At 41.1% G+C, this 11,740-nt stretch overlaps 1 protein-coding gene across 3 annotated transcripts in view; it reads right to left on the bottom strand.

The window, feature by feature from the left end:
* Positions 1-11,740, bottom strand: part of Erc2 (ELKS/RAB6-interacting/CAST family member 2) — a 1,093,013-nt gene that overhangs the window by 1,063,189 nt on the left and 18,084 nt on the right. The gene's annotated exons all lie outside the window — the stretch shown is intronic.

The following is an 11,740-nucleotide window of genomic DNA, read 5'->3' as shown; positions in this document are numbered from 1 at the left end:
TCCTACTTACATGAATATCATAAAATACTTTATAAAATAAATTATTTCAGTACTGAGAAATAATTCTGAGACCTTCATAGAGCTGCTTTTTATGTTTTTATTTTGAAACAAGACCTAAGTTGCTAGGTTTCCCATACTAGGCTTGAACTTGGGATCCTTCTGCCTCAGCCTCCCAGCATATTAGAATTATAGGTATCTGCCACACCCAGCTAAGATTTTTAATGGCTACCATGAGATTCCAAAGCTAACCACCAAATATTTCTTCCCTTCATGCAAATTTTTGTCCTTCCTTCCACTAAGGAATGAATTCTATTTCCCCTCTTGAATCTGGACTGGATTTGTGACCTGCGTATACCAACACATGAAGCAGATGTCACACTGTCAGAGCTCTGGGCCCGTCCCTAAAGAAGACTGGCAGTTTCTCTTCTTATCTCTTACAACTTGGGAGCTATGCTATAAAGAAGTCCAAGCTACCCTTCAGGAAAGACAAGCCCAAGAGAAAGGCCATAAAAGATTACAAACCACCAAGAAAAGAAAGGCCACATAAAGGAGAGCCAAAATATGCCAGTCAGCACCAGGACACCAGACTCGTTAAGCCAGCCATCCTGAACCTTCCAGCACGGCACAACTGCCAACTCATATCAGCTACATGAGTGGCACTGTAATGCTCTAAGTATGTAATGTCAGGAACCACCAACCAATGTACACAGTGGAGGGAAATAAGTTGTTGTTGTTGTTGTTGTTGTTGTTGTTGTTGTTTAAAGTCCTCAGAGATTTGGGGATTTTCGTTAAACAGGAGAAGACCTGAAATGGTCACTTAATGTTTCATTGAGTGGTTAGGTGATCATTTGTTTAACCAATTATCTATTATGAGACACTTAGGCTATTTCTTTAGGTGTAAATGTCATATTACGATTGATAAAGTTTTGTAGTACTTGACTAATATTCTGACTGATAATGCCCCTTTCACACCCCTACCATAAAATGCTGGAAGTAGAATTACAAGGTCAAAATGAAACAATTTATTCTCACATGTTTGACATGTTCCCTCCATAGCCTATCAAGATTTTAGCATATGGCACAGTTAGTAAATATACTTTAAGGGTTACCTTTTAAATACGAATATTGTACCACTTTAACTCTACTTACAGCCAATACCTTCTGAACATTTTGGTAAATGTGTAGGTAAACAAATCTGGCAGGATTTCCATTTTTATACCTAAAAGTTTCAGAGATATTAGGACAGTAACATGTATTATGACTGTTCCATAATTCAGTATATAACTTTTCCCAAGCTTATTTGATGAGTCAACCATTTCTCCTGCAAGATACCAGAAAGCTTTTCACACAACATTCAGATTTTTTTAATGTACTTAGTACAGGGTTTATAGGGTCTCACTACACAGATCAGAGTCATAGTGATCCTCCTGTTTTCAGCCTCCCAAGCGCTGGGATTACAGGCACGCACCACCATGCCCAGTCTCAGTTCCTATCTTAGCACACTCCAAGGGCGGGGGCCAGAATGGCACGCCAGAGATTGAACTCTGGTCCCTGCAACTGCCTAAGCAGACACTTTAGTCCATAAGCTATCTGGCCAGCCCTAGAATGTTCAGATTTATTCATGCAATAAGTAGTTTTTAAGCATCAGCTTAATGCTCAGTATTGAATCCTGAGGCTAGAGCAGCAGTTGAGACAAAACATAGCTTTACTCTATGGGAAATTTGCACCCTACACAGATTTTTCTTCCTCTCAACCAAGAAGAGCCTAAGGGAAAGAAGGCAGCAGAAGCTGGGTCATGTATAAAGGACAAGAGCAAATAATTAATCTCACCACAGCCATCAACACCAAAAAAATCAGAACAGACCTCTAACAGAAAAATATAGAAAATAAAAATAATAATTGGTTTCAATTTTATCCTAGTAAGCAAAGAAATAAGTATTTTCTCTATTTATTTTTCAAACCTCAATAAGGGAACCAGAATGTCAAAAAGAACACAAGTTAGCTGTCAGCCATCTGCACTAAGCAGCTGAGTGAACAAGTGGATGCTTATACCACCAAGTTCACACTGGGCCCGGGAGGGTATATACAATTCCCCAGGGCTCATCACACATGAAGCTCAGAAGCCATCAGAGGGGCAACAACAATTTCTTCACTACTGTAGACCTATTTCTTAACAATATATTTTAACTGCCAACCTAGGCAAACACATTATTTGGGAATGAAATTCTGCCAAATTTATATTAAAAAAAAAAAAAAAAAAAAAGCAAAGGCCAATCACCCTGTCACCCTTAAAGCTTCTACACAGAGAATGGTGTGGATTTCAGTCCAGCAGACCAGGTGAGCCAAACACAGGCCCCATGGTCGTCATGTCCCCCTAAGACTCCTGATTCCTACCTGCTTTCCTGAGTCATTCACACTCTCCGCCCTCTGCCCAGCTGTGTTTAAGCTCCCTGAAGTATTTTAAGGTACTTTGACACTCAGGCTTTTTTGGCTTGTTGTCTCCTAATTTCTTGTCTTCACTGCTTTTTTTCTAATTCTCTAAAACATGCCCCTGAGAAAGAGCAAGAAGATCAACTTTATTCAGCAATCGATAATGTAATACTGCCTCCTCTTCCCATTACTCACTTCAAAAGCAATATTTTTAACTTTTCCCTCCACCTATAAATGCATCTTAGGACATAAGGTAGCAATAAGATCTTATTGTTTTAAATATTATTATGAAATCAAGATAGGATCTATCATTGGGTTTTCTCATAAACTCTTACAAATAACTACTGTCTATATACTGTAATACTAAACAAATGATGAATTATTTTAATCAGATCAAATGTACACAGAATGGACAAATGTTGCTAACATCAAAAAAAATTATGACACCAAAGAAATGAGTGGTACTTTAAAGGCACCTCATGAGGGCCGGAGATGCAGCTCAGCAGTACTGCGCCTACCTGGCAACTGCAAGGCCTTGAATTCAATTCCCAGTGCCAAAAAAAAAAAGCATCTTATGAAAAAAATTTGAAGCCCGAAGATAGGTGCTGTTTAAAGTTCCAACAGCTTTCCTGTTTCCGGCTGTACAGAGGCAGCTTGTGTGTCTGGGAGACCTCAAAGTTAGGACTTTTCTTTGCACACGTGAGGTCACCCCCAGTAGTTCTGCAGCTGTCATCATGCCACAAAATGAATACAATGGATTACACCTTCAACACTATGGGCACCACTTGGATCACCATGAGAAAAAGAGAAAGAAGGAAAGTCAAGAGGCTCATAAGTGTTCAAAGAAGGCAAAAAAATGATTGGCTTGAAGGCTAAGCTCTACCACAAACAATGCCATGTGGAAACAACACACATGAAGAAGACTACCAAGATGCATGAAAAGAGAAACACCAAACAAAAGAACAATGAAAAGGAAGAGCAGTACCTGCCTACCTGCTGGACAGAGAGGGACAGTCTCATGCAAAAGTACTTTCCAACATGATTAAACAAAAATGAAAAGAAAAGGCAGGAAAATAGGAAGTTCTTCTGCCCAGAGTTTGTGCCCAAGGAGAAATGGAAATATTAAAAGTTATTCAAACTGGAAAGAGAACAAAGAAGGCATGGAAGAGGATGGTTACTAAAGTCTGCTTTGTTGGAGATATTTTTACAAGAAAATCACCTATGTATGAAAGATCCATTAGGCCAACAGGCTTATGTTTTAAGAAGGTCCACGTAACACATCCTGAACTGAAAGCCACCTTTTCCCTGCCAACGCTTGGTGTGAAAAAGAATCCTTCATCACCACTACACACAACCCTGGGTGATATTACCAAAAGAACAGTGATCAAGGTGAATGTGAGTGAGTTGGGTCTTGTGACACAAGGAGGCAGGATTGTTTGGGTTAATATGTGCAGGTAACCTACAATCCTGAAAATGATGGACGTATCAATGCAGTCTTACTAGTTTGATAGATGTTTCATACAATAACTTCTTACACTTATTGAAGATTACAGATCAATCAAGAAAACCGTAACTTCAACACTGCTGAACAACTCTCATGACTGCATTAATCAAGAAAACTATTTCAAGACAACAATATGCAATGCATTAATTATTGAAACTGTGCTAGTAATCGGTTTTGAAACTATCTCATTGCTATGTTTCTCAACAAAATTATTTCAAAAAAAGAAAACTATTTATTAAATTGTAAAAACATTAAAATGGCCCAGTTTTACAAACTGGTCTTTTGTTAGGGGTCTGCTAAGGGCTTACATGTTAGTGACATTGAGCCACTGAAAAAGTAAACATCAGTCTTTGCATTAAATAGTAGGTACTCAGCAACACAGAACTTTCATTCCTAAAAAGCCACCAGTACTTAAAGTCAGTGCAAACTTAATGGAGGGGTCTAGGGCTAGGAAATCTGTGGAAATCTATTGTACCTCATCATTTATCATTAGTCAAAAAAAAAAAGGAGCATTAAGAAACAGTAATGTTTAAGTTTATTCTCAATATAGTCTATTTATAATACTCTAAGAATGGCAATAGAAGTTTGTGTAGATAATTTCAATTTAGTTGCACTGATGCCCTGAAAAGAAACTTTGTTTGCAGTTAAATAATATAAGGTTATATGTTAGGTGCACATCTCAGTTTTGTGATCTGAATTAAATGGCCATAGCTTAAAAAGAATAAATAAAATAAAGTTCCAATAAAGTAAAAGATGGTTTTACCAACCTGTGAGAATGCTTTCTCTAATTGCATATGGACCTATAAATAAAATATACACTCAATCTACTTACTCCCTTAAAAGGTTTAAGGACTCTCGAACTGAAAGCTCAGGGGATAAAAGCTGAGGAGAACTTTGATTCCTGTCTACCTAAGTATCTCAGACTATCATGGTCTGGAACGGTCTATTTTAAGACAAAGCACTTCCTGCGATCTGCTCTAAATTAGGTTAAGTTATTTCCACAGATCGCAGACTCAGTCCATCACCTGAGCCCTGCTGACAGGCCGTGTGAGCTGAGATCATCAGTATCTTCCAAGATTTAGCCCGCTTGAAATACCTATCTTTTTGTCTGATCAGACTCCCCAACTTTTATAATTTCTATGTCACAGCCTACATTAATTCTAAAAACTTTTCTAGACGAAGATATTCTGTAGAACAGAACTCAGGCAAGAACCAGCTGCCCAGGAGCCAGACACTGCTTACAATTATGTTATATATGGCTAGCATGCTGATGTTTAGAAGTTTGATCCAGTTGTCCACGTAGAAAAATATAGACAGTTCCCATTAAAATGCCGGTTTTAGTTTCTCCTGAAAAATCAGGGAGGCTGACAATGTCGGGCCTACTTTCCTCCAAGGCATGATGGGTTAGAACCAACCAGCACTGCCCTTCGAGACAAGGGAGCTCCTACCTGCTGCCAAAGCCCCCTCCACTTCCCACAGCATTGTACTGGTCTGATTTCCTCTTCCCATGCTTGGCCATATAGGCAGTTACGTTCTGATCACTTCTACCCACACAAAAGCTCTAAAAAAGAATTCATTCTTCTTCACCTTCAACTTCAAGTCCATTACCAAATTACAGTAATTCTACCTCCAAAATCTCTCTTGAACCTGTTCATGTTTCCAAGTCTACTGTTACCACCCCACTTTACCAACATGATTCTTACCTATGTCACCCCATACCCTCCTAAAACATCTCTCCTCTCTAAACATCCTCTGGGGGGCCGGGAGATGGCTCAGTAGAATAAGTGCTTCCCTGGCAAGCACAAGGGCCTGAGTTCAATCCCCAGTTCTGCCAAAAAAAAAAAAAGTAAACATCCTCTATTCTATTCCAAGTCCTTGATTAAAATACAACTGTGATCACGCAATATCTCCCTGTCATAGTTGATTCATTAGGTCAACTTCAGAAGTTTAAAAATTTAACTATGTGACTCGGCAAGGGGCCAGGGTCTTCACTGTGTAAACATCCTGAGCCTGTGCAAGAGGCGGGCACAGAGATGGTACAAGTGCTACATCCGGGTACGCTGCACACAATGTAAGAAAGGAAAAGAGGCTTGCTTCCATCCACTTTTGCTCTTGGCACTTTTGCTGTCTTCCACCACTACGAGCTGTTGCCCCTCTGCTGTGCCATCCTGCCTTGGAGCCAGCTGATCATGGACTGAAACCACGACAAACTGTGAGCTCAATAAATCTTTCCTCCTTTTCCTTTGGATGCTGGATATTTTGTCTTAGCAAAGAGAGAAAAATAAGTGAGACACTCCCTTACCCACTTAAAGCTCCTCACAGCTCAGTACACAAGACAAAAAGCCCTCTCAGGGCTGGAAGCCCTAGCGGATATCACTACTTTCAACAATTTCAGCCTCCTCTCTTGTCATCTTCCTTCACTATGACTGGCTCTTCTTTTCGTTCTTCAAGTGTATCAAATCCCCTCTCTGAGACTTCATATATGTTCTTTTCTTTGCAGGGCTCATTTCTGCTTATGGAGATCAAAGTATCTTATAACCTGTCTTCTATAAGCTCTATCCCATCTAGCACAGGTCCCTTAGTTATATCCCCTAAAAGCATATGTGTGTGCGTGTGTGTGTGTGTGTGTGTGTGTGTGCGCTTGACTTCATCTGCTCGCCAAGGGGCATCTTGTTTGTTCTAAAACAGGATGCATAGGTTCTAATGAAAGTGATTGAAAACACACTCAAAGTTACCCATACTCAGAACTTTGGTTTGCAAAGTGCAAACCTTGGGAAGTCAGATATGTCTATGTATAAGGGTCTTGAGGACTTCTGCCTGAGAAGTCACTGACATCCCAGTCCCTGGTACCCAGGTCTCAGTCACTGAGATCTGTGGGAAGGAGTGAAAATTATTGCAATCAAGGTGTAGAGTTCCCAGAAACAAATAATGATTCAAGAAAGGGGAAGCCCAGGCCAATGATAAGAATGCATGCATGAGGCTCATGGGGATAAGGCGTGTGGGTGAGGCTGGGCCCTTCTGGTGACCTACCACGCTGTGTGCAGTGCACACGCCAAGAGAAGAATGTGGTTCATGTAGGAGGTAATCCAGAGAAATGCTGAGAAGACCAACTGGCACTAAACAAGGAGAAGGAAGCAGTAGAAGGTGTATTTTCAAAGAGGTTTCCACTGTGAGCAACTGGGTTCAGCCCTGTTGAAAGAACTCCAGAAGACAATATAGAATCCACCTTCCGGCGACACCTTTGTAAAGGCAAGGATCTTATTCATTATTGTCTGGCTCTTCCAAAGCTACTTTACAAGGAAGCCAAACAAACGCCCTCCTGTTCTCACACAGATCCTAAGCACCAAGGCAATAGGGAGGGGGCGTCGATCACAGCTGCTACACCACGCATGACACACTTGTGTCTGAGCTTGGAAAGGCCGTCATTCGCAGGAACGTGTGGTGAAGACAGTAACACTACAGGACCTGAAGCATTTTCTTTTTTAATGTTTTTTTTTAATCTTTATTTATGTATTTATTTATTTGATACAGGGTTTCGTTATGCAGCTCAGACTCATAGTCTGAGCCTCCCCAGAACTGGGATTACAGGCGTGCGCCACCATGCCCAGCTTTGCTGGCCAGCTCAGCTCGGGGCAGACAAGGCATGCGGTAACTGGAGTCAAATCCGGGTCTTTCCTCTTGCCAGGCAGGAGCTTAGCCTGCTGAGCTATCTCCTCAACGAGACCTGAAGCATTTTTGCCCTTGAAGAATACTGGCCTCAACAGCGACACCTTGTGGCAGCAATGCAAGGGACCAATTGGACATACTAGTCTCTAGGTTTGATTCATTTCCAGGGGGATGCAAGCCCAGTGGTGCATAATTGGGAAAACAAGGAGTCCTGAGAAAAGTGGAGGGGTCCTGTAGTGAAGAGGTCTGAAATTTCCAGCTAACCTACCATGTGGGTGCCAGCATCTGAAATTTAAATTTGAACAAGTGAAAAACTAGGAACTTGAGTTGGAGAGGGAGGAAAGCCTGCTCTAATATGTTTATCTACTTTTATTTTTATAAACTTTTAACAAAAATATAGCATATAGTGGACTGTGAGGCTGCTTTTCTCCAGAAACCCCTCCTCTGCCCTCTTCTGCCCTGCCTCCTTAATTCTTGCTTTGGACTGCTGACATGGTGGGAAGCTTGAGAGAAGCCAAAATTAAAGAGAGAAAAAAAATAAAATATAGCTTACAGGATAAAAGCATTAATCTTTTTTGGCTCAGCTAGCCCTGGAGATAGGGCTGGCATGGCATGTGGTGCCACGGTCTGTGATTGCCTAAGCTAGCCTAAGCAGGTGCTTTAGGGTGCTGAGCTATCTTGCTGGCCCCTTTTTTAATCTTTTTAAGTCTTACTTTTACAGATCAGTTCATTTTTCTGTGCACACCCCTGACTATCACAGCAACAATAAGGATTTAGAAGGCCATCGCCATCCCCAAAGCCTCTTTCACACCCAATAATCCATATATGACCCAAAAGCACTTCCACGCCTTGTGATGTCACATTAATTTGTGTGATTACCTATTGGGATCTCTTTTCCCCTCCTACTGTAAACACATGGGGTCTAGGACAAGAGTGTACATGCAGGCCCGTGGATCTTATGTTTGTAATGTTCAAGTTATTCATCCAGCTAAGAAATGGTACATAAAATACATTCTATCAGCCAAGATGAGAAAAATGAAGCTTGAATTCTGAATTTGCATTCTTAGGCACTTCATAATTCTAGCAAAAATATGGTTCAAAAGGCAGGCCCACCCTCAGCCAACACCCTTCTCTCCCTACCCTTGGCTCAAACATACGCCAGGGGCTTTACACACGTAAACTCTGCAACTTGCATGGCAGGCCATCTCTAGATATACCCAGCACACTTCTTCCATAAAAGGCCAAATGGTAATAGATCTCAGGTTTTGTGGCCATTTGGTCTGTGACACAATTACTTGACTCTGCCATTTCAGCACAAAAGCAGCCATAGATGATTTACAACCAAACAGGCATGGCTGTGTTCCAATAAAGCTTTACAAAGACAGGCGGCAGTTGGATTTAGCCTACAAGTAGTAGTCTGCTGATACCTGGTCTATAAACTCCTAAGGACATGTTCCTTGGAACAGTGCTAGGCCTAAGGGTGGCTGGTTTTGTGCTTGGGAGGAAAAACCCTGGAGGACAACTTTGGGTTATGTAGACAGGAAAATCACAGGCCCTGGATACCCAGGGCCTGGGTCAGGCACGGGCTCCAGGTGGGCACCTGCATGTGGCTCATGGACTATGCCCATGACAAAGATGCAGTCACAGAAGAGGTCCTCAAAAGCATGAGGCTCAGAGCAGGGGCTCCTCTTGCCCAACCCAAGGACACAGGAGCTATACAAAACAACCTCTGAATATTTTGAAGAACGAAGGTGGTGCTTTGGTATCATGCCTTTTCATCATGTGTTATGTTGTTACATTGTGTCCACAAGAGAGGTGTACAAGCTTAACTAAGTTAACTCAGCAGTTGTGCAACCTAGGTCATAGAGGACATGCCCTTCCCCCTCTAGAATGTCATTCACTGTGCGAACCTGAGAAGTTTAGAAGTTTAAGTGATTCAGCAGGGAATCAGGGTCCTCACTTTGTAAATATACTGAGTCTATGCAAGAGGACAGAGAGCATGAAAATGGTGTGAGGGCTACAGCCAGCCACGGGGACAGGTAGCCAGCATATAATATAAGAGAAGAAAACAGCCTCGCCCCTCTCCCCCTTTGCTCTTGTTGCATTTGGTGTCTTCTGCTGCCTTGAACTGTTGCCTCTGTGTCACACAACCCTGCCTTGGAGCCAGCCAATTTTGGACTAAAATCTCCAAAGCGTGAGCTTAATAAACCTTTCCCTCTTTAATTTCGGTGTCAAGTATTTTGTCTCAGCAACAGAGGAAAAGTAACCAAGACATCGATCATGTCCATGAAATCACTTTCATGGAAGATACATGACAATTTTGTGATTATAGTGAGAGGAGAGACAGTGATCTTAACAAAAGGAAGGATTTCAAAATCAGATATTAAGCACATTATTTCACTTCCCTGGCCTCATTTATCTCATCTGTGAAATGTGAATAATAACAGCTATTCTTACAGGGATTTTGAAAATACTGAGATAATATAAGAAAGTGATAAGCACAATAGCCAGCTTTAATGTTCAATAAAAACTAACCTGGAGGGGCTGGGGAGATGGCTCAGAGGAATAAGTGCTTTCCTGGCAAGTGCAAGGGCCTGAGTTCAATCCCCGGTTCCGCCAAAAAAAAATAAATAAATAAAAATAAAAATAAATACTCAGCGGCCTATGAAAAAGCTAACCCGAATAAGCCCTGCCCTTAGTTTTAAACCTCTAAGTTATCTTAGAATTGTCTCTATTCACTAAGCTCAACCTTGGAGATTATCTAGAGTTAGTGTCAACCTGTTATTTCAATGTGAATAAGAAGGTCTGGGGAGATAGCTGAATGGTAAGCACAAAGACCTGAGTTTGATCCCCAGTACATCACACCGTGCAGGTCCTAGAACCCCAAGAGCACTGTGCCAGCCACTGAAACTGGGCATTGTGGCACATCATGTCCGTAATCACAGCACTGGGGAGGCTAAGACAGGAGGATCACTATAAGTCTGAGCTGCGTTGTAAGACCTTGACCAAATATCTAGATAGATAGATAGATAGATAGATAGATAGATAGATAGATAGATAAAAAGATTTTTTTAAAAAATGAATGAGAAGCACACACCTGTAATTCCAGCATTCTGGGAGGAAGAAGCAGTAGATTCATAAGTTTGAGCCCAACCTGGACAATGTAGTGACTCAGCAATACTCTGTCTCAATTGATCAATTAATCAATCAATCAAAGGACTGGGGATATATATGTGTTGAGAGGGAAGGCATGGTCAGAAGGGATGAAGCATTGGGTACAGGATCTGGAAGGCAGATCATTGTCCCCTTCTCTCTCTGAGCTTTGGCTGCCAGGGACTTGGCACCTTCCCTATGCTATGCCCTTTCTGCTTTAGAGCCAACCAAGCACAGCCTGAATCCTCTAAAAACTATGAGCCAAAATCAGTCTCTCTTCCTCAAACCGCAGGTATGAGCTACTGTGTTCAGTGATAGGAGGATGACTAACGTAGTTATGTATCTGTCGATACTGAAATGACCAATGGTAAACTATCTAATCTTTAAATGTAATAACCATATGAAGGGGGAGCACTCTGCAGCCTGACTTTCAGAGATTTTAAAATACACTTTCCTGTCACCCTTCAAAACGCTCAGTGTAACTCACACATACCTATGCACACATCACTGTGCATAGGTATCACATTTCTCCTTTAGTTCCCCCAAATTCATTTTGTAATTACTGTTTTCCGTGTGTAGATTTAGCATGATTACACGTTCAGCTGCCTTGGCTCATGTTTTATGGCAGCATGCTTGAGTGACTGTCTTCCATGCTACAAGTTAAGGGCTCCACATACCCAAATATTAGTTAGCTCCCCTTCCCAGTAGTTATTTCCACTGATTAAATTCAAACCCTATCAATGTTATTAGTCTTTCTTTTAACCTCTATCAAGGTATTCAGTTTAAAATCTGAAACAGCTAAAGCCTTTGTTAAAAGAATACACTATATCTGAAACACAGCTAAATCTACAACTTAAAAATAGGGCAAAATCCAAAACCTAAATAGTAAAAATAAAAATAACTTCACACGCTAAATAAAACTTAAATAATAGTTAAGGTTAGTATAATATTCTGATCATAACAACATTATTCATTGTTTATAAAGTC

The sequence above is a fragment of the Octodon degus genome, unplaced genomic scaffold, assembly GCF_000260255.1.
Source record: "Octodon degus isolate 3935 unplaced genomic scaffold, OctDeg1.0 scaffold00043, whole genome shotgun sequence".
NCBI lineage: Eukaryota > Metazoa > Chordata > Mammalia > Rodentia > Octodontidae > Octodon > Octodon degus.
Note: the sequence above shows the minus strand (reverse complement) of the source record. Positions and strands in the feature narration are given on the sequence as shown.